Raw genomic sequence first — 24,564 nt, 5'->3', positions numbered from 1 at the left:
CCTGTGTTTTGATCACCTGTAGCGCACTCTGTATCTTATCTCACAAAAGAAACATTTAAAACAATTAAAAAATATTTTCAAGTGGCAACATGTAATCAACAATATTAATATGTAAAATGAGTCTAGTAATCATATACCATCAAGCTCACAATCATCTTCGGTTGCATCATCTGGAAACAATGAAGCAAACAATTATAATTACACAATCATGGAAACATTCATTTAAAAAAAATTATACAATTGAATAGATTAAATTAAATAATAATATGGATAATTTTATCATAAAAATAAATGCTAACCTTAATCTGTGCAGACATTTGTATCCCTTAGTCTATTGTTACGGTTGCTATCAGTTACAGCACTGAGATGATTTTGAATTGTTGATGTCAAACCATATAATTGTTAATTTCCCAAAATTAGGAATACAATTCAAAGCCCAAATAAGCATCCTAAGACAATTGTTTACCAACCTAAATACGAATTATTGTAATTGGCTAAACAGGACATAAGAACATGATAGAAATTATTATAACTGCTCCATCTGCACATGTTGACCCCCCCCCCAAAAAAAAAGAAAGAGTAACAAATTAAACCGACCCATTTATAACAATTTGCATTATCAAGGACCTTTATTTTACCCAAAGGAATCGGCCTTTATCTTTCCTTGATTTCTTTTTTAACCTTTAGATGCAAAAAAAATCTGAAAAATCCTCTCATACCCCCAAAAGCTCGATTGCATAAATTCATGATTTTCTATTATTCAGTATTCATAAAAACAACCATAAAAATTGTAGAAAATAAGGATTGGTTTGTAAACGGCTTCTCAGAGTGCGATAAATGTTACAGAACTCTTTAATTTATTTTTAATATTACAATTCATAAAAAGATCTCATAAAATGAAAAATATGATAAATTAATATAATTTCCAAAACAGAAAGGAATTGTATGGAATGACACTATAAATATATTTTTTTACTGGACTTCAAATTTAATATGCATTTGATCTTTATTTTGTCCGTTTGTTTCTGTTTGGCTATTATACTATACTGTAGATATGCTTGATAAAGAATTATTATGGTTTATGTTTTTCTTTATGATCTAAAAATTTGCAATATTTGTTATAAGTAAAAATCGTAGAAGCTTCGTACGTATGTAAATTTTCTATACATTCAGCATGAAAGTGAAAGAAATATATATAAGAAAAGGTAACAATGAATGAAAAATGTAATATAAAACCCATAACCCATCATCTCTCTACCCAATCCACCCCAAACCCTGGCTGTAGTCGCCCATTGACCTCAACCCACCCCAACCCTCGCCGTCACAGCAAGACGAATTTGAAGTCCGCCATCACTGGCAGGGGCGGAGGTTCCTTGTCATCGTCGGCTCCGATTAGAAGATCAAAGGTCGTGGCTTCTGCAAAGGGGCTAACGCAGATCGTGATTCCCCCATGGCTGGTCGTTTCGATTATTTCCATTCCGAGGGTGGCCCTAGCTCCGAACGATGTTAGTTCACTATCTCCATCCTTTTAGTTCAAGCTTTTAATGTTTGATTTGATCATTCTCTTACCTACATCTATGGCCTCTGTTTTTCTATGTTAGTTTATTTGAATTCTAGGGTTTTTTTGTCTGTTGTAATTTTTCGTTTTTCTATTGGGAAGGCTGAAGATATATATATATATATGCTTTTGATCTTAAGAGAACAAATGGGTGCATATATACATATATATATAGAGAGAGAGATAGAGAAAGTGGATTAGGAAGACAAAATAGACACTACAGAGAGATAAGGTGGAGCAAATCGTGGAATATTCTACCATTTACCCAAATATTTAGGAATATTAGCATTATACTGCTCATGAGTAAAAAAATGAATATATACATGAAAAATGACCAAAAAAAAGAAGAAGCAGATTCTTAGACAAAATTGAAAATCGGTAGAGAAAGGGGGAATATAGGGGACGATCCAGTTACCTTCTATGTCACCATGTTGTCTCGCCCTCTTGTTAGAAATAACTGTTGACTTCGTTATCTTCCTCATTACTGTTCTTTTCGTATAATTTTCCAAACTTCGTTCAAAAGACAAGCCCAAACGTCAAGTACTTGAACAAAGAAAATACTCAATTGCTTTGTTGAAAAAAAAGGATTAACAAACTTGAGAGGGTATTGTATGAGTGTTAAATCAACAGGCAGCAATATATGAGATTAAGAACACATATATAATGGGGATAAGGATGTGGAGGGATTAACACATTGTGACCAGTTTTGTTGTGCGAAAAAATGGTTGAACCATTTTCCAATGTGGTGGGCAGGGGAGGGGGCTACGGGAATATGAATGGATTGGTATATTAGAAGCTTGCCTTTAGTATCACCAAAACAGCCGGCCATTGAGATGTGGACCAAGCTGTTATGTAAATGCTGGGCTTTTAATATTTTCATGCAATATATTCTCATATGGGCTTGCTTAATTCAGTTATTTATCATTTATTCTGCAAATGTAGGAGATTCGAGTCTTTAATGGCTTGTGGGATTTCTTTGTCAATTGTTTTCTTCCATTTTCTGTAACTTTGAAATGAGTTCTTCATTATTAAGTGAGTCCGAAATTATACAAACAGAGGGTGTGGAAGTAGTAAATTTGGGTCTGGTCTTTTGATCCCAAAAGATAGTTGTATAGTTGGTTGCAGCGTTGGAAGTTACAGAAATCATTGTCCTATTTTACCACAAATTACCAGTGACTAATGGCAGTAATTACATCTGTTGGCCCATTGACTTGTCTTCTTGCACTTCTTTTGGCTTGCAAGGCGTTACTTTCTTTTCCCTCCATTAATGCTATTCATATCAAATTTTTATACTATAATAATTCAATGATAATATATTCTAGTAATTATAATCACATTTATTTATGAATATTATTTCCCTTTCAAATATTTGATGTTAAATGAGCCATCATTCTACCTGAAAATTTGGTATATGATGTTTAGGGGTACAATTTTTCATTGTCTAGACTATGTAAGTTTGAGATTTACCTAATCTCACGCGTCCATGGGATGATTCATCCCAGCCCTGATTTGTCTTCTACAATTGCAAAATAACTGAACATTTCCAGGCCATTTCCCATAAACTTTTCTTCAGATATGGGCTTGCTTAATTTTGTTGGTGTGCTCTAATTCCAAAATAACTTATGATTTATCTAATGTATGATTTGATCTTGTATTTTTAGTCGGCGACAACTTGCAACAATTTTTAAAACGATTTTATCTACTTGACTTCAAAAAATTATTATACATTCCCTTGTACATATTTTTGTTTTGACTAAAATACATGCATAACTCAGACACGTCTAAAAATAGTACTTTATTGTCCTATATTTGTTTATTAATACATGTCGACTGATACCGATGGTCCAACTAAAGACAATATATTATCGAATATCACTAAGAAATTAGTTTAATAAAACCGATTATGTACATAAATTCGAATTATCATACTGGGTGACCAATCTTTTATATTGTCACGATCAATATTCTTGCTCTATTTTTATTTTTGTAATGGCTAAGTGTATATTATTTATCATTTATTTAATATTTTAGATTAAATGCACATGTTCAGACAATTTTATTTTAGTAAGTAAATAAATAAATGTCTAATTTGGTGATCGACTATCTGGGATTGGTGACTGACTATTTAGTAAGTAACAAAAGTATTTATATTTTCACCATGATATATGAGTTATTTGTGTGCTGAACTAATTTATTTACATCGAAATTGTCATGAGACTTTTTACTATTACGTGCTCATTTATGATTGATTTTTTCTTTTGGTATGCTTATGATTGATCTATTATATGTTTAAGAACAAAAAATGCATAATTAAGATTGATTTAATGCATCATATTTATGATTGATTTAGAAGTTCAAAATGTATAGTTCAACAAAAAAATGCATCATTCAAAGTCAATAATTAAATAGCAAAACATCTCAAAACCAACAACATAGAAATCTCAAAACATCCACCAAAATAGCAGAAATCTCAAAATCAACAATGCAGAAATCTCAAAACCAACAGTTTTAATGCATGATCAAAATAGAATTTCAATCTTTCTCTGTCTTAATGACAGCTCGCATCTTCTTGGTCGGTGCGTTCGACGATAAGTCACCCAATAGGTTCCTTTTTGCAGAACTTTCTCCTGCAATATCACTCGATTCAATTTGGTTTGGAATAATCTTTAAGGGGGTCGACACCTCATCATCATTAGAAGAAGATGCCTTCAAAAAAAAAAAACACAAACCATCAAATTGAATGTTAAGGAAAATGGAAAAAGATAATTAAATTGTGGATTTATCCGGCAACCTTCTCATCATCAACATCAGTCTTTTCAAGCTTTGAAAATATGTCAGACTCCTGAAATAACAGGAATCACTGTCAACCGTTAGACCAAATTAAATAAAGAATTGCAAAGGAAAAAAAGGTTAAGGATATAACCTACCTGGTCGTGATCACGTGAACCACCGTGTTTGGAAATCACGTTTGGATTGTCAGTCAACCGCGTAACGGTAAACACATCACTACGTCTACGTATGTTTTCGAACTTCACTTGCACCTTGAAAAAAATCCTCTTCCCAATCAAGGAATCGATCTCAATAGGGAGCATCTCCTTGGTAGACTCCTTTAGAAACATAAAGTAGATGGATAATCTTTGGTTTTGTATTCCATGATAACATAATTTAGTAGGACTACTTTGAATATACCTTCACAACAACATCTTTCAATTCTGCAGCAGTCTTCCCTACCAATTGAGTACACTCACAATCCCAAAGTAAAAAACACGCATTACCTATATCGTCAATAACCCTCACATGTATCTTGAACCTGTTTGAAATATGATTTTCAAACGATTTAGAGGAAATGATGAAACCTTTTTTTTTTTTTTTTTTAGTATAGGTATAATAAAAATACAAGTTAGGATGAATGCGTTAAAAAATCAACCTTTGATTTGCAGACGCATCAAAACGGTCGCACCTCTCACAATAAAACCTTGATCCAACCTTGGTGACCTTTTTTGGGCACTTTGTGCATGAAAGGTAATACCAATCACCTTCAATTTCAGTGGCCTCAATGGTCTCAAAAACCCAGAAACTCCCCACCTATGATTTTATTTTAAAAACAGTTGTGTTTAATTAAATTAGGCTTAGAAACCACATAAAAAATGATATATCTTTGTGTCCCACCTCACTGGCCTCACGCAACTGATCCATGGTTAATATTCGACTGCCCCCACTGGCAAGGTCATCATCAATCGTGAAAACAGATGCCGATGACAGTTGACTAATTCTATTAGCGCTAGAATCTGGCCCAGATAATAAACTTCACAAAAAAAAAAAGACAGAGAAAAATAGAAGTAATAAATTGATTGAGTATAGGAGATATCTTTATAAGATTAAATAGTTGCAAAATAATAGACAGAATACTTATTCCGAAATTCGCAGATCTCGTCAATATTTGCGTTGATTAGCAGCTTTGTCACGTTAAAAGCGTTTGACACTCTTATCTCACCTAAAAAAAAATAACAATAATTAGTATATCAGTCATAAGTGAATATAAGGATGTATAGGTTGTAAACTTTAACCCGCAAGGTATTTAGTTTGTCAAACGGGAAATACAAACCGTTGAAAATTCTTGCCCTACAGTACTGAAGTAGAACGATCACAGGTTATGAATTATTGGTGTTTAAGAAGCTGTTTAACTGATCTGCACAATCCCCCTATAGAGTGACTGGCATACGAATTTTCCTCAAGACCAACGAAACATTTTAAAAAGTAGATAAGTATATTAAATGAATTTGTTAAGAAACTATGATAGATCAAGCTCAAAGCACAATCATACTCTTTGTCTTCCAATACGATGTCGAATAAGGTAGTAGGCTTGTCTTTAACCTGTTTAGTCTTCGGTTCGTACTTTGCAACAACTTCACCGATTGCGTCTGATGAAGAATGCAATCGATAAAAATTAGTCCAAATAATTAATCAATCAATTAAAATTAATCCTGTAATGAAACAATGAATATAGGCAATCCATACCAAATAGTTCAGTGTCATTAGGTTTCGGGCAAGCCAAAATGTCACGAAACGATTTGAAACGGTACATGTAATTTGTAAAACTTTCATCAAACACCTCAATTACTTGAGTTCTAGCCAAGAAATTTATCTTGTACTTGTGAGGCGATGTTTTGAACATTATATTATTCAAAGCAACCAGAAAATTGCGAATGACATATAGACTTCCTTCGCGGAACATAGGCTGAAAAGTTGGAATCAAAGCCTTCTTTACAGTACCATGAATTCTCCCCCCCTATTAAGGGAGTAAAATTAAGTTAGCAAAAAATCTATAGCACAAATAAGGAAAAGAAATCGTAACCTATCTTAAAATGATGGAACGAAGAGGCTCACACAATAGTTAAAAATGGTAAATTACAGCAAAAATAAAAAATACTAAATTACAATCTGCAAATCTGCATATTACAGCAAAAATACTACCAGTAAATCTGCATGTAGTCATATTAGTAAATCTGCATATAAGAACTGGTATTTTCCATCTTTGTGTTTTTTGCTTATATGGGTTTTGTTGGGTTTAGGATTGAAGCCCATGGCAAAGGAAATCTGAAGCCCCATCAAATTGAGGCTAAGTTTGAATCACTCTACAAAGACACCCAAAAGAAACTCCATGATGGAGCTTTCGGCGAGGTTCTCAAATCAACCCAGGTAATTTAGACCACCTTAAATATTCTAAATAGTATTTTTAACATTTTTTATTTGGATATATTTGCACAGAAATTATTTTTTTTAATATTATTAAGATTAGTCATGAATTGAATCTATATAATTACAACAAAGATGGAAAATACTAAATTTCAATCTGCAAAAATACTAAATTACGGCAAACCTGCATATTACAAATAAATTAAGGTGAGTTTTGGTTGTTCTTAATTAGAGGATTACAATCTCTATGATATGCAAAGCTGCATATTACAAATAAATTAGAATAAAAAAATTTAACCAATGTGAAAATTATGGAATGAAAAAACGTTACCATTCTTAGAAATGTAACCGTTATTAATAAAAAAAAAAGAAAAAATGATACATTAATATGTATGTTATAATAAAATATTCTAAATAATATTTTTAGCATTTTTGATTTGGATATACTTACACTGAAATCATTTTTTAATATTGTTAAGATTAGGCATAAATTGAATTATTATTATAGCAAAGTTGAAAAATACTAAATTTCAATCTGCAAAAAATCCTAAATTACAGCAGAACTGTATATTACAAATAAATTAAGGTGAGTTTCGGTTGTTCTTAATCAGAGGATTACAATCTCTATGATATGTAAAGCTGCATATATTACAAATAAATTAGAATAAAAAAATGTAACCATTCTTAGAAACGTAACCATTATTAATAAAAAAAGAAAAAATGATGCATTAATATGTATGTTATAATTAAATATTCTAAATAATATTTTTAGCATTTTTGATTTGGATATATTTGCACAGAAATAATTTTTTTTTAATATTGTTAAGATTAGGCATGAATTAAATTATTATTGTTACAGCAAAGTGGAAAAAAATGGAAAATATTAAATTTCAATCTGTAAAAGTACTAAATTACAGCAAATATGAAATGATTACAGCAAAGATTTGGTGGCTATTTTGTTATAATATATATATATATAGATAGATATAGATTCGATTATAATAATTTTAGCAATATTTATGCATTAATATGTATGTTATAATTAAATATTCTAAATAGTATTTTTAGCATTCTTTATTTGGATATATTTACAGAAAAATCATTTTTTTAATATTATTAAGATTAGGCATGAATTGAATTATTATTATTATTATAGCAAAGATGAAAAATACTAAATTACAACAAAGCTGCATATTACAAATAAATTAAGGTGAGTTTCGGTTGTTCTTAATCAGACGATTACAATCTCTATGATATGCAAAACTGTATATTATAAATAAATTAGAATAAAAAAATGTAACAAATGTGAAAATTATGGAATGAAAAAACGTAACCATTCTTAGAAATATAACCATTATTAATATAAAAAAAGAAAAAATGATGCATTAATATGTATGTTATAATTAAATATTTTAAATAATATTTTTAGCATTTTTTATTTGGATATATTTGCACAGAAATCATTTTTTTTAATATTGTTAAGATTAGGTATGAATTGAATTATTATTATTATTATTATGTGAATTGAATTATTATTATTATAGAAAAAGTGAGAAAAAATGAAAAATACTAAATTTCAATATGTAAAAATACTAAATTACAACAAATATGAAAAAACTATACCAAAAATACTATCATTAAATCTGCATATTAAAATAAAAAATATGAATAAAAATTAGACAATGTAACCAATCTTTATTAGATGATTACAATATTTGTAATATGCAAAACTGCACATTACAAATAAATTAGAATACAAAATGTAACTGATGTGAAAATTATGAAATTAAAAAAAGTAACCATTCTTAGAAATGTAATCATTATTAATAAAAAATAAAAAATAATAAAAGTATAAAATTATCCATTTTTGATCTAGAACGATAAAAAAAAAAAGAATTTAGACGTACCTCCCTATCGTGAAAAACAATTTCAAACGTGTTCACCTCGTCGACGTTATCATATAGAGGCTTCTCATAATGTCGCATAACCCGCAACTTCATTGCCCATTGAGTTTTGTTTGAGTTAATATCGGATACCAAGTTGAATATCGGCGCCATGCTCGTACTATGTTGTTTAGGACTTGAGAACGGGTAAATAAGAAAAAAAAATTACATAAGTACAATGTAAACACAATAATCTTTAGAAATGTTTTAGGTAGACAAAAGAAATGCCATTAAAACATGACTCACCGTAATGCAATTCCAAATGACAAAGAAATGAGAAGTACGTGGGAAATGAAGACACAGTTTCTGGTATATATATAAATTTTCAAAATATGGCACTTATTAATCAATGTGTTACCCGAGACAACCCACTGCACAACCAAATGTGCAGTGGAAATTGAAAAGCCAGCTACACACCATCCAATGGTATACTTATGCACTCTGCCGGCTATGACAGTGTTCGGGTATACACTTGTTTAATTTCCTTTCTCTGCTGAAAATTTCACATTTATTTCTTGGAGTTTATCTTGATTTTGGATTGTGTTTAGGCTATAAATTCATTGCTTAATTGTGTATATTGGTTGGGATAATTATTGGTGGCTTTTGGGTTGTCTCCACTATGGTACCCGAGACAACCCACTGCAGTGGAAATTGAGAAGGTAGCTGCACACTATCCAATGGTACATCTCTGCATCTTGCTGGCTATGATAGTATTCAAGTACATTTGTTTAATTTCTCTTCTCTGCTAGAAATTTCACATTTATTTTTTGGAGTTTATCTTGGTTTTGGATTGTGTTTAAGCTATGACTCCATTGATTAATTATGTATATTGGGATTATTATTGGTGGTTTTTTGGTTATCTTCACTGTGGTACCCGAGACAACCCATTGTACAACCAAATGTGCAGTGGAAATTGAAAAGGCAGCTACACACCATCCAATGGTACACTCATGCACTTTGCTGACTATAACAGTGTTCAGGTATACATTTGTTTAATTTCCTTTCTCTGCTGGAAATTTCACATTTAATTTGTTTAATTTTCTTTATCTGCTGGAAATTTCATATTTCTTTCTTATAGTTTATCTTGATTTTAGATTGCGTTTAGGCTATAACTCCACTGATTAATTATGTATATTAGGATTATTAATCAGTGGAGTTTGGGTTGTCTCTATTGTGGTAGCTGAGACAACCCACTGCACAACCAAATGTGCAGTGGAAATTGAAAAGGCAACTACACACCATCCAATGGTACACTTATGCACTTTGCCGGCTATGACAGTATTCAAGTACATTTGTTTAATTTTCTTTCTCTGTTGGAAAATTCACATTTCTTTCTTGGAGTTATAACTCCACTGTTTAATTTATTTATTCCTTTCTCTTGCTAGAAATTTATTTATGTATTCAGGTTTGTTTTTGTTTTGAAAAGGATTTTGTGACAGTGTAAAGGTTGTATAAGTCCAGTTATATTTTGTTTGTTTTCCAAAGGTGACTGAACATGGTTTTTTTTTGGGTTGTCTCTACTGTGGTAGCTGAGACAACCCACTGCATAACCAAATTTTACATTTATTTCTTTCTTTGCTGAAAATTTCCTTTCTCTGCTGTACACTTATTTAATTTCCTTACTTTGCTGAAAATTTCACATTTATTTATTGGAGTTATCTTGTTTTTGGATTGTGTTTAGGCTATAACTCCAGTGCTTAATTGTGTATATTGGTTGGGATTATTACACCATCAAATGGTACACTTATGCATTTTGTCGGCTATATATATATATTATATATATATTATATCACTTAAATATTATATATCACTTAAATCAAATCAAGTTCACCTTACTTGTCCCATACATGTTGCGTGAAATCACACCATTTAATCCATGAAACTTGCAGGGGAATGGGATGCAATTCGAGACTCAGGGCTTCTCACGCGGCACACTGCTACGCTCAGACTATATATATATATATATTGCACTATATTAATAGAAAAATTATACTTTGAGGCCTCACATTTCATCTTAAATTCATTAGAACAATTGCTTAATTGCAATTACATCCTCCAACACTGAATTAGATTGCATTCAGATACTGAAAATCCAAAATTAATAATTTAAAGTTTAGTTAAAAATGACGATTTCGCCCCAGTGTCTTCACTGGGCTATCGTTTCATCCCGAAACTATTGAAGGGTTGTTCATTACGCAAAACCGGAGCCCCTAGGGTTTCGTTGATTTTTTCGGGAGTCTCCTACGACAATTCGATTTTATAGCCTAAATAACAGCTGTATTTTAGCTGTACCGAAAATTGTTTCCGATCCGATTTCTTTTGATACCATAAATCTTATCTCAGGACGCTCATTGAGACCATATAATTTTCCTTAGAGAATTTCACTCCGAGGCATTCCCTGCAATTGATTTAATACTTATAACTGTTATCAAGCCAATTTTTTGGTATTCTAAACTTATTAAAATTACGTGGCAACCTTATCTAAACATGGGGTATTACACAGCCAGCTCACGCGGTCGCGCGCACACGCATAGGAGCAGTAGGTCGCGGGTTCGAGCTTGGAGGCGGTCGCGCACGCAGTGAGGGAATTGCTGATTTTTCAGCAAAGCCTAGCCCCAAAATGACGTCATTTTGGGGCAAGGCGGTGGCTAAATTCAGCTGCCACGCGGCAGCTTCTGGCGACCTCATTCTTCAGCTTTTTAACTCCCGATTTTGGGAGTAATTCACAGTGGAATCGAGCAACAACCAGAGAGTAGAAGAAGAAGAAAATTGGGGAGAAAAGATGGCGCACAGAAGCTAAGAAATTGGAGAAAATTTGGTATAAATTACAGGTAAACTTAGTTTAATTAAAGATTAAATTAGCTGGGGAAGTAGGAAAATTATATTGAGAGTATTGTATGGTTGAAATTTTATTTAGGCTTCGATTTTATTAATTTTGATCGAATTAAGCTAATTTGCAGTGTGTATTAATTTAGCGGCGTGTGGGCGTATAATCACCGAAATCAGTTAATTTAGGGCAAGCTCTTACTTCTTTCGTGATTCTCAATCGATTTATGAATTCTATATCCTTCCTCAACCCGATTTGGTTATAGTTTCCTGTGGGCGTGAGTGGTAATGACAAACGGTGTGAGCTGTCGTTTGGTGAGGTAACGTTTTGTCTGTTTGTGATACTGGAGCGAATCGTCATCGGGCCGAGGGCGGCTGTTGACCGGTTGTTCCTAGTCACAGATTGTCGACCGGTACTTGATCACTGTCGATCGGTTCTGCCATTATGTGGCATATTGCGTGACATTATAGTGCATGAGATTGGGCTTACATTCATTAGGGGTCATGCTTTATATGTACGGGGAAGTGTGCTCATTGGCATAATCCGATTGGCCTGTTGAGTGACAATTTGGGTACGATAGGCGAGCATATGCATTTAGAGCATTTTGCTTGTGTGGGTTCTTATATGGGCGTAGCATAGCCTGATGCTTGGCTTATGGGAGTTTTGTCATCACGTTAATGCTGCAAGAGCCATTGCATTTCTTATCTGTTGCATCGCGTGGTTACCTTTTGACTTAGTATATGATTGTGGCTTGTGGTATGGAGTTGACCCTCGATAGCTATGAGTGTGAGCTAGGCTCCAGATAGCTATGACATGGGGACTCCGGTACGTGACTGTGATGAGAGCTTCAGGCTCGTGTGGATCGTGTTGTGGGAGCTTCGGGCTCATGGGTTTTATGTCTACCAGTTTATGGCTGTGGCAGGTTTGTATGTTGGGACTTGGGTGCTAGGATGTGTATTTCTTACGTGGGCCCCAAGAACTATTATGTGCATTGCTATATTTATGTGGATTACGGGATTCTTTATTTCACGGTATGGCATGGCATGATCATATGATGCATTGCACTTTGTGCGGGTGTATTCTGGGTGGGATGTGTCCCTAGTTTTGTTTTTGTTATATAGCGAGGTGTACTCAATTGTGGTTTATTTCTGGATTAACTTTGTCTAGCGAGACCTATATCGAGTATGGCTATTTCTGATTTTAGTTTGTCTTACCTGTTGATAGTGGGATGTGTTCCGGTGTGGGAGATCTATGCTTAGCTTTACCTCCATTATTTTATTATGCTTGCTGAGCCTTGTGGCTCATCTAGTTTTTACCATCATTCCAAGAGTAGGAGCTGACGCAGTGGTTAAACTATTTGGCGTGTCAGTCACAGATAACTGCATGTACAGGGCAATCCAAACTAAAAGATCCATGAGGTGCGAGTTGTGCTCGGGGGCTCGAACATTTTGGCTTGTTTGTTTTATCTGGTTATTGTGTTGTTATTTATGATTAAGCCCCTGAGTGATTGGTTTATGTTCATTTAGCTTCCGTTGTTGTGGTGTGTTGTATGATTATTAGTGAATTGTAATTTAAATTGAAGGAAAATTTTTGGATCGTCACATAAAGAGTTCAGTATTTTAAAATCTAAGACTGTTTGGTATTTCTATTTTCTGTGTAGGCCCTTTTGTTTGGATGGAAATCTGGCAGATTCCCTCTTAATTGCTTTTCCTTTAAGCAGTGTTTGTTTCCAAATCAACGTTGCACTTGTGTCATTTGAAAATTGCAGGGCTTAAGCTATACTTTTTCTTGTTTGCTCTTTTCCAGATAATTTGTCTTACTTGTCTTATGACCAACTTGTTTAGAGGAGAATAAAATAAATTATGTATCCAAAATTTTCTTTTTCTTTGATTGCATAAATGCGATTGTTTATATATTGTCACAAGGATATGGAAAGAGGTTATTCAATCCAACATGGTATTAAGATCAGGATACGCTTTACCTAAACCCATGCCACCTTTTCATCTTGATCCTTAGTGGAGCAAATATAATGCCGAGTGCACTGTAGTGAGATTCTTTATTAATCATACTATCATATAAATATAACCCCACTTTTGTTAGATGTCTTGCGAACTAGGAAATTCTTTATGTCCAACAGAAGTGTTTGACTATATTGTCTTTCATACCTATTGATACCTGAATAGTCCAATATTAAGTCTTACAAGGACACAATTTTTAGTATACACATTCTTCAATTCAAGGGTGTTTATCACTCACAGCATATGCACCTGTTAATATTTTTATTACTGCACTTTCCTCACGCTGTCTTTAGAATTCTTTGAAAGGCTTCATTATTTGTACTAATTTTTCTTTGAATTTACAGCTACAAGTTCAAGTTTCAAATACCTTCATATTTTTCTCTTATTAGCAGGAGGTAATTATGCCTTATTTTTGCGGCATAAGTATTTTTACACACATTTTAATCTTCCATCAAAAACGTTGTGTGCGCGTTGATTTAGTTATGGTTATCAAACATTTAACCTGTGAGTCATTTCCTTTCTTTAATTTAATAGGGCTTATTGATTTTGATATATGACTTGTATTAATTATGATGAGTTTTGATTAATAATTTGTGAGAAATGCTAATCAATGAGTGCATATTTAGATAGTGTGTATCTTGAAGAGGCTCGAAAATTTTGGAAAATATAGATCATTTCAGACAATAAAGGATATAATTCCATGTCAAGCCTCTAGGGTGTGCTTGGGTGCACAAGATTCCCATCTTTGCAAGGGTCAAGGGAGAGATTCTATGCAGCTTTACCCTAGTTTTTTTTCAACAAAGCTATTTCCAGAATCTGTGAACTTCCAGAATCTGTGAACTTCTAGTTAAGGAAATCTGCTCCAAACCGCTTATGGTTCATTTGTGAATTCACCATGATCAGAAGGAAAGCATCTCAAAAGATTTACAAGTGTAGAATTTCTCTAAGAAAATCAAGACAAAAGGGCTATCATCCAAAAAATGGAAAATAAGCTGATTCCCTTTAACCTTTTATTATTATTTCCTAGTCACGGCTCTTTGCATTTAGAAGGCCTGCCATTGCACTCTTGCCATGGCTCTGAATACCATGTAAAAGTAGAAAGAAAAATGAAAATTGAGAGAAATCTAAAGAGAGAATAGAAACCTTGAATACTGAATTTTGATTACAAATGACAATGAGATCAGTGAATTTATATACTACTCAGCGGATTCTCTAACAAACTAACTGTTACTAACAGCTGTCAGTAACAAACAGAGCTGCTAACCACTGTCTATTGAAACATAAAAAACTAACTTGTCACCTAGGCTTCCCCATAGACTCAGAATAAACTGCCTACTACTAACAATAAACTACATCTTCTCTTTTCTTCCTCTCTTATTCGAACATAGCAAGAACTATCCTTAACAGCTAGGATACCTCTTGGTTAACGCGTTAAAGAACAATAGGGAGAAGAATAACTAAAACTTTATGCATCTAACTTCACAATTGACTTAGACAGACACGAGACGCTTGCTGTGGTATTTCTGATGCAGGTACAGCAAGCTTATGTAATTGTTCAGATGTAAAAACTCCAACGGCCCTCAAACTTGAGCTGTAAGATGTACCATAAAGGCTGTTATGGCTGACAACCACCACCATTTTCAGTTGAATGCCCACCCAAGGGGGTGGGCATTCAACTGAAAATGCACAAAAATGATGCACATGTGAAATAAAGTTATCACAAGACACAAATATGGTAAAAGGCTCGGCCAATTTAACCAGATGCCGTCTCATCATATCTACTGATTAGTCAGTGTTTCTTCAAAAAATTACTCATAGCAACTCTGTGGGGGAAGCTTTTGCGTTATTGTTACTTATGCAGTGTTCAGTAACCTGTTTGTATTTATGCATTTTTAGTGACCTTGGAAACATAATAAACATATGTAATTGAACTTGAGAACAACTTTGAAGCCATATTCAGCAGAATGTTCTGAAATATGTACTTCTGAATAAGTCCTAAGGACTGGCAGTTTGTACTTTCTAGTGAGACTACAATGAAGCAAGATATGCCTTAGAAGACCAAATCTTAAGCACCATTAACATTTGAATGCCTGTCACATCCTATTGGATCATCATTGGTTAAAATCGTCCCCAAGGCAGCTGGCTGAGCAAGGGGGGGAGAGGGGACCGACCAAGAAAGAGGGTAAGTTGAAGGCAATGTTGGAAGGAAGGAATTAGTTATCAATAAAAGGGTACGTCTCAACCCCAAAAATGGATATGTTGTTCCTAAAAGAGAGGTGGAATCTAAAAATATTAAAGAATACGTTAACTAATCAGTATATTGAAATCTCAAAAGTACATATTATTGATGGATGTATTACATTAACTTAGATATCTTACTCTGCTTAAGAGGGACCTTATTTGTCCACATGCCCTTCATTGGTGGTAAGGTCACCAATATTCCCAACGGTTTATACTGTTAAGAAATGTGCCCAGACACATCAACTTACCAATCACTCCCATTCAGAAGAAAATACATCAACTTACCAAACACTCCCATTCAGAAGATAATTCGTCTTTGACGAGGAGAGATAACCAAGATGAGCATAAATTAAACAAAAGCAACCACAAAGAATAACGTCAACTTCAAGGTGTTGCCGGAAAATGCTCTAATACCATAGCAATTTGTGCATTTGTTAGGTCATTTTGAAATGGAAAATGTGATGATTCATGGTGATCCCAAGGTGTGATATATTTAATTTGCATAAAAGGTGTTCCTACCAAGGGAAATGTTAAAACTAATGAACTAAAATCTAGAGAAAATATTAAAAGATAACATGGAGAAGAAGAACAATAAGCTGCCATATTTTGAGCAATGCCCTTTTAAAGATTAAATTTAATAAGAAAAAAATTATTATATTCTATTATTTAGATGTCTACATCAGAGAAAACTACCATAGGAGTGTATCTTTTATTTATATGGTAACTTGAAAAAGCCCGCTCCTATCATATCACAATTTAGAATGTGTAGCACACTGCATTCACAAATCAGATTGATCCACTGTTGTTAGAATCTTACAATTCACAATTCGAATCTATAAGGTGAATTTAAAATCCCTTAGAATTGTATGATTCAACTCGATTCATATAGAAATCGAGTTGAATTTATAGGGTGAATCGAAAATCCCTTAGAATCACCTATGAATCGGACGAATCGACCGTGAATCGCATGAATAGCACGATTCGTCCAATTCGTGCGACTTCATTTGCATGTGCGCTTTAATCAAATATTCGTTCGATTTGGCTATCTTTGAAACCAAAGAAGATGATGAAAATTATGCTCTTGAACTTGAAGATGAAGATGATTGATAACTAGTGAAGATTATGGACAATGGAGTTTATTAGTAACTTTATAATTGTAGGTTTTTTTTTCCTAGCTTGCTATTTTGAAAGTGGTTTGGTTTGGTGCAATTTGAATTTAAAGGCAAAATAAATATACTTTTGCCTTTTGGTATAATTTTAAACTTAGTAAATATATTTAGAAGTTTATTTATCAATTTATATTTAAAAGAATTGATCATGGTGGACACATTATTTATTTTCTATGGATATATATTATTTATAGTTGAAATTAAGAATGTATATCGAATCTTACGATTCGATTCAATTCGATTCTCGATTCACGATTCATAAAATAAGCATTTCAATTATCGATTCGAATCTCGATTTAACAACTATGGATTGATCCACTTTTTGGGTAACATAGAACAATCATTTTCTAGGTAACATGCATATTATACTACTTAAGCTGGATATGGGAAAGAATGTTGCAGTATCCCAAAAAACCCGTCAATTTTTCAACAAGATAAAGTTGTTCAAATGATCCTAACGGTGGATTCCTACCGTAACTCTTTTAGAGGGGTAGCACTCTTGGATGTTCCAAGTCGTCTATCTAATGCCACATGCATCTAAATTTTCACAAATATGCATTAAAAACTTCTATCTGAGAACAATAGAAGTTACAGATTAAACTTCGTATTTTTCTATGTTAAGATCCATCAAACCCCAAGATTTTTAAAATTTTCTTAAAGAATATATCTTCTGGAAAACTTACATACAACAAAATTATGAGACATTTGAATAAAAGATAAAGAGTATATAGCTAACAGAAGCTAATTAGATAATACCTCTGTTATGTATTATGGGAAATTTTGTGATAACATTATTTGTTTCTAAGGAATGTTGATTGCTAAAGTTATTGGAATGCTAAGAAAGAATTTAAGCTTACCTAGGCCAGCCTTAGCTATTCTAGCTTTATTATTATGAAATCAGAGTTCCTCTTAAGATCATCATTTATCATTAACTGCACTTTATTCTAACTAAGTTAGGGCTTGTGGCATAGTATTCATAATGTCAATTGACTTCTACAAGTCACATTCACAATGCAAATCCAAGCAAAAGAACAATGTGACAAAATCTTATGCCAAATGCCCTTCCTAATGCAACCTTGAATGATGAGATAAGTTTCAATACCATCTTCATATGGAAAAGTTCCATTGTAAGATCACTAATAAATTTAGAAACCTTGAAACAATTGCAATCCTCAGGGAGTAGATTTACTATGTATAGAACAACATACCAAAATTAAGTTGTCAACATATAGTCATGTACCTTGTGAAGGAAGGCCATATATTTTCATACATAATGTATCTAATATATAGTCTTGTTAGTCATAAATATCCACAAGATAGGGGGAAATTCCAAACCATGTTCATGATAATTGTTTACTACTAAATTAAAGGGTAGTTTGGATTATCTTGGGAAATAGATAGAGGAATACATGTTAAATTATATAGGTTCATGCATGTTAATTTGATAGAGTATTGTATTTCACAATATTTTGTCAGTTTTTCAACCATGGATAGTTACACATCTTTGACAAAGAGGTAACAAGTGGTCTTACGATGCTGCCATCTTTAATATCTATTAGAAGCTCGCTGAACTAAAGAGAGTACCTCATTACAGTCTTCGCGGTGCAGAAGTCCTATGCAGCTTCCCCAGTCATCTATGATTGGTACAACAGTGTCTCTATAGAAACGCATGATCACCTTTTTCAAGTCCAAGTTAGCTCGTAATGGAATTGCATCTTCAATTGGGGTCATGATGCACTCAATTGGATCACCCAATGATACCTAATCAAAGTGATTCAAGTGCATACGATAAATAATGTGCAAGATTAAAAGTTTATTTGTTTCACAAGTGCAGGATTACAGGTTAGAACATAGTCTGCATACTTGGTAAGGGTATGGTATGCTGGCTGAAAGCTTTACACTAATGCACGGAGGAGAGGCAGTAACTTTTTCTACTCATACAGTTCTATCATTAAGATCCCCTAGGCTTTAGAGTAAATCAGATATATGTAAATATTTTCTGAACTACAGGACAGTTTAATCAACCTATCCAGAGGTACCAAAAAGTAAAATAATTCTAGTTGGTCAATGAAAATTGACATTATGTAACACCCCAAACCGCCGGGCGTGTCACTATAAGGGTATTTTCGGGAATCTTTTTTTTTTTTTAAATAACATCATCACGCGCGGTGCTTCATGAACAACCTTCACATGCACACACAGGATCCCGAGAACTCCGGTTTTCCCCATTTAACTTAACAAGATCAATAATCTTAACAACTAAACGAGACATAACGTAACGCAGCGGATACAATAACATCAAACATCGTGATTGTTATATAGTATTTCCATAACAAAATACATGATACAGATAACCAAATGATAATAGCGTTATCGTACAACTATTCATACACAAGCTGAAATACATACTAAAATCCCAAAAAGGTTACAACGACTATCAAGCTAAGCACCGTTGACCTTCAACCGGCCATGCTCTTGCCCTCGCAGCAATCCCTCGCTGGAACATTGAATGTTCCAGGGGCATAACCCAGGTTAGATGACAAAACATCTAAGTGCTGGCATGAAACAGTTTAATAATGCATGAAAAACATACAAGCATGGCATACACAGACAAAATGATATCATGCAAACACGTCTAACTTGAGAAATCTCTTTGACATACTGAACCTCCCGTGGAAAATCCATTCCACACCGTTGGGGTTGACCTTGCCGCAACATACTTAATCTCTCGAGTGCCCTAACGTATCACTCGTTCACCTAGATTAACCTTGTCCCATTCTCAAGTAGACCCCATCCCGTCTCATACGGATCCAACAACGACACAAAAATCAATGCCCCGATGATATGAAAATCACACACTCCTACTTACGGGCGCCACCGGTAAATAATCGACCGGATTACTCACCCGACGAACCACACGATGACCCATGTAACATTGTTTTTTCCAATTCTTTAAAGTAAATGAGCATGTCCACTCATTGCAAATAGGACAAGCTAACTTTCCATTTGTACTCCACCCAGATAACATTTCGTATGCAGGAAAATCATTTATGGTCCATAACAATGCAGCATGCAATTGAAGCTTATCACCAGAATATGCGTCGTATGTTTCAACTCCCTCTTCCCATAATTCTTTCAACTCCTCTATTAATGGCTGCAAATATACACCAATATCCTTTTTAGGAGAATCCTTACTAGGGATAAGTATGGACAAAAATATAAACGGATCTTTTATACCTTTCCAAGGTGGCAAATTATAGAGCAATAAAATAACTGGCTAGATGGAGTAATTAGTGCTCATATTGCCAAATGGGTTAAATCCATCACTAGAAAGGCTTAGCTGCACATTGCGAGGATCTCGAGCAAACCAACTATGTAACTTATCAAAATCTTTCCATTCCTTAGCATCGGCATGCCTAATTGTATCATCATCAACACGTTTTTCTCTATGCCACCTCATTTCTTCTGCAATTTCTTTGGACATGAATAATCTTTGGAGTCTAGGTTTCAAAGGAAAATATCTAACCATCTTTTGAGCAATCTTCTTATGTTTACCCTTACCAAACTTCCATCCAGAAGCTTTACAAGCTAGATTAGGACATTGATCAAGATGTTCATACTCCTTCCAATATAATATGCTATTATTCACACATGCATCTATCTTCATATAGCAAAGGCCAAGATCACGCATTAATTTCTTGATCTCATAATAAGAGTTTGGAAGTGTTTCACCTTCTGAAAGAGCATCCTTGAACAACTCTCGATTTAGACTAAAAGACTTGTTACTACAATTAGTTATTGCCTTATTGTACAACATCTTGATAGGAAAAGATAACTTTGAGTACTTCTTGCAACCAGGATAAAGTTCACATTCAGCATCATTCAATAATCTAGTAAATTTCTAAACATCTCTGTTAAACATACATGTGCCATGGGTATTAGAAATTTCCTCTACATTACCTTCCATAAGGTTTCCTCTATGCATGTCATTCAACATTCTTTGAACATCATTATCCTGATCATGAACTTGATCATCAAAATGACTTCCATCATATGAATCACCACATTGATTAACATTATCTAATTGAAAAGGCTCACCATGATGTATCCATTGAGTATAGTTTTCCAGCATCCCATAAAGAAAAATATCTTGTTTGACTTCTGTTAAACTTTTCAGGATACAATTGTTACAGTTTTGACATGGGCATCGGATCTTACTAATGGAGTTAACATGATATTTTGCAACATCTAAGAAATGTTGAACCCCTTGAATGTATGCATGCAGTGTTCGAAAATTCGGCCTAGGCGCTGAGCGGCAACCGACTGCAGCGATTTAGTGCTACTCGGCACCCCTATGCGCCATGGCCGACTAATCGGGCCGCAGCGCCGCCTAGGCAGACCAGGCGGCGCCTAACCACCTGGGCGGCCACTTGGGTCACGCACGACCTGGGCCACCTAGGTCGTGCACGTCTTCGGCTGACCTTATTTCCCCCTCCCTTTCTCTATTTCCCCTTTCCCTTTCTCTCTCTGGTTGTGTTCATCGCGGCTCCTCTCTCTCTCTCTCGCCTTCGATCTCCTCTTGGTCGTTCATCGTCGCCATTGATCTCTTCTCTTGGTCTTGCTCTCTCGTTGTTGTCGACCTCACCTGTTGGTCGTTCTCTCTCGTCACCGATCGCATCTTGCTGCGATATGTATCCTACTATCCATCTTCCTCCGCCAATGCAAGCTTGCGTTGCTGCAGCAACGAAGCAGCAAGCAGCAGCAACTTGCTGCTGCTTGCTGCTTGTTGAAGCAAGCAATACGCAAGCTTGCTGCAGTAGCTGTTGATTTCATTAGATGAGTTTTAATTAAATTTCAATGTATATTATTCAATACTCAGGGAAAAACAAGAAAACAGGAAGTGAAATGAATGATTTAGATAGAACTGGAAGTACGGGAGCATCGTCCGAGGCCTCCTCAATTCTTAAAAGGAAGTCAAATGATGTCGAATGGGAGTATGGAATGTTAATTGATCTGAAGAATATGGATAAAATTAAATGTAAGTTGTGTGGTAAAATTATGTCTGGGGGTGTTTACAGAGTAAAAGAACACATTGGCCACATTTCTGGAAATGTTTCTGCATGTCCAAAATCTTCTCCAACTAATCAAGCCAAACGTAAGAATGCTATTGCTGAGGCAAAGAATAAGAGGAAAAATAAGGAGGAGGAAGATTTGATGAGATCAACTATTAATATCTCTGAAAGAGTGGAAGGGGATGATGAAGATGAATTGCAAGAGTTAGGTAGCAAAAAAACGTCCCGTACTCTTGGCCCTATGGATAAGTTTGCTAGCTCCATCAGTCCTGAAACTTGTTTGAGTGCAAGAATGACCCAAAGGTAACAAACTATTAGTGAAGCACTATTTAAAGAGAGAACACAGTTTGTTCGTGAATATTGTGCTAGATGGGTGTATGAAGCTGGTATACCTTTCAATGCGATTGACAATGATAGCTTCAAATTGTTTGTTGAGGCGGTTGATCAATTTGGGCTGGGCTTCAAACCTCCCAGTCAATACCAATTGAAGGAACCGCTATTAAAGGGGGAAGTTGACAGAATAAAAGAGTCATTGAAGAAGCATGAAGAAGAGTGGGCACGAACTGGGTGCTCCATTATGACAGATGCTTGGACAGATAGAAAAATGAGGAGCATCATGAACCTATGTGTTAATTCTAATGCAGGTCACTACAAGAAATTTGACTTTTAGTGACCATATTTAGTGACGGCCAGTTAAAAGTTGTCACTAATGCCAATCTTTAGTGAGGGTCAGATAGAATCCGTCACAAATGATGCACAATAGTGACGGCCACACGCGATCGTCACTGAAAGTGACACATTCAGTGAGGGTCGGGCAACGTCGATCACAAATGGAGGCACAATAGTGACGACCAAATGCGGCCGTCACTGAAAGTGCCACCTTCAGTGAGGGTCGAAAAATGTCGGTCACAGATGGAGGCACAATAGTGACAGCCACACGCGGTCATCACTGAAAGTGACACATTCAGTGAGGGTCGGGCAACGTCGGTCACAAATGGAGGCACAATAGTGACGGCCAATTGCTGTCGTCACTGAAAGTGCGGGACAATAGTGATGGCCACAAGCGGTCGTCACTGAAGGTGCCACCTTCAGTGAGGGTCGGACAACATCGGTCACAGATGGTGGTGCAATAGTGACGGCCACACGTGGTCGTCACTGAAGGTGTCACTTTCAGTGAGGGTCGAACAACATCGGTCACAGATGGAGGCATAATAGTGACGGCCACACGTGGTCGTCACTGAAGGTGGCACCTTCAGTGAGGGTCGAAAAATGTTGGTCACAAATGGAGGCACAATAGTGACTGCCACACGCGGTCATCACTGAAAGTGACACATTTAGTGAGGGTCGGGCAACGTCGGTCACAAATGGAGGCACAATAGTGACGGCCAATTGCCGTCGTCACTGAAAGTGCGGGACAATAGTGATAGCCACAAGCGGTCGTCACTGAAGGTGCCACCTTCGGTGAGGGTCGGACAACATCGGTCACAGATGGTGGTGCAATAGTGACGGCCACACGTGGTCGTCACTGAAGGTGTCACTTTCAGTGAGGGTCGAACAACATCGGTCACAGATGGAGGCATAATAGTGACGGCCACACGCTATCGTCACTGAAAGTGCCACCTTCAGTGAGGGTCGGGCAACATCGGTCACGGATGGAGGCACAATAATAACGACTAGAGATGCTCGTCACTAAATGTACCACTTTTAGTGAGGGTCTGGAAGCTCGGTCATAAATGGATTAGCAATAGTGACAGTTAGGATTGGTTGTCACTGAATGTACACCTTTAGTGAGAGCTAAGAAATGGTGGTCACAAATGGAGGTTAATAGTGATGGCCATCTCTAGCCGTCACTAAATGTGATATTTACGGATTAAAAAGAATCATCAAAAAGAGTTGCACATTAAAAATATAAAAATATATATATAAATTTAACATAATTTAGTCTTAATACACTTAATTATATAATTTGAAACTAATAAAATGAATTCACTTAAATAGCGATGGTGTAGTTTTTGAATAATTTTATTTATCTAGTCACAACAATTCTTGTAATACAAAAAAATAATTAATCCAAATTTGTATTCATTGCAAAAAGTTTGATTTTCTCTACGAAATTGTAGATAAAACACTTAGAATGCATTCTCTTTGTTGTTTTTAAGCCATTTTTAGTTTTTAATTTTCTAAAATAATGAATTATTGTTTTTAAAAACACATTTTCAAAAATAAAAAAAATGTAAAAAAAATCCAAAACAACAAAAAGTTGTTTTGAGTGTTTTTATTCAAAACAAACTCCAAACTCAAAACACAAGTAACTCACACTAAATATCAATAAATTTTGGTGTGTTTTTTATTTTGATCACTAAACTTTAATTATTTGCAATGTGATCATAAAAGTTTAAAAAATTTTACAATGTGGTTACATATAAAATTTTTCGGTCACTCTATAGGCAGAGTGGGTGAGGTGGCGTTGATGTAGCAAATAATAAAAATATTTTTTTGACACATGGCATATTCTGATCAGCGTCACGTCACCCACTTCG

The 24,564-nt window shown here is 34.8% G+C and overlaps 1 protein-coding gene and 1 long non-coding RNA gene across 3 annotated transcripts in view; one reads left to right on the top strand and one right to left on the bottom strand.

Moving 5' to 3' along the window:
* Positions 1-24,564, bottom strand: part of LOC127801387 (uncharacterized) — a 110,970-nt gene that overhangs the window by 60,280 nt on the left and 26,126 nt on the right. The gene's annotated exons all lie outside the window — the stretch shown is intronic.
* On the top strand, positions 1,239-12,887 carry LOC127801389 (uncharacterized). 2 transcript variants are annotated; one of them, XR_008023049.1, is made up of 3 exons: positions 1,239-1,505; positions 6,631-9,983; positions 10,379-12,887. It is a non-coding gene; the product is annotated as an uncharacterized LOC127801389 (long non-coding RNA). The 2 variants fall into 2 exon arrangements; XR_008023048.1 differs by lacking the exon at positions 10,379-12,887 and having other exon boundaries at positions 6,631-10,181.

Source organism: Diospyros lotus, chromosome 5, assembly GCF_014633365.1.
Source record: "Diospyros lotus cultivar Yz01 chromosome 5, ASM1463336v1, whole genome shotgun sequence".
Lineage (NCBI taxonomy): Eukaryota > Viridiplantae > Streptophyta > Magnoliopsida > Ericales > Ebenaceae > Diospyros > Diospyros lotus.
Note: the sequence above shows the minus strand (reverse complement) of the source record. Positions and strands in the feature narration are given on the sequence as shown.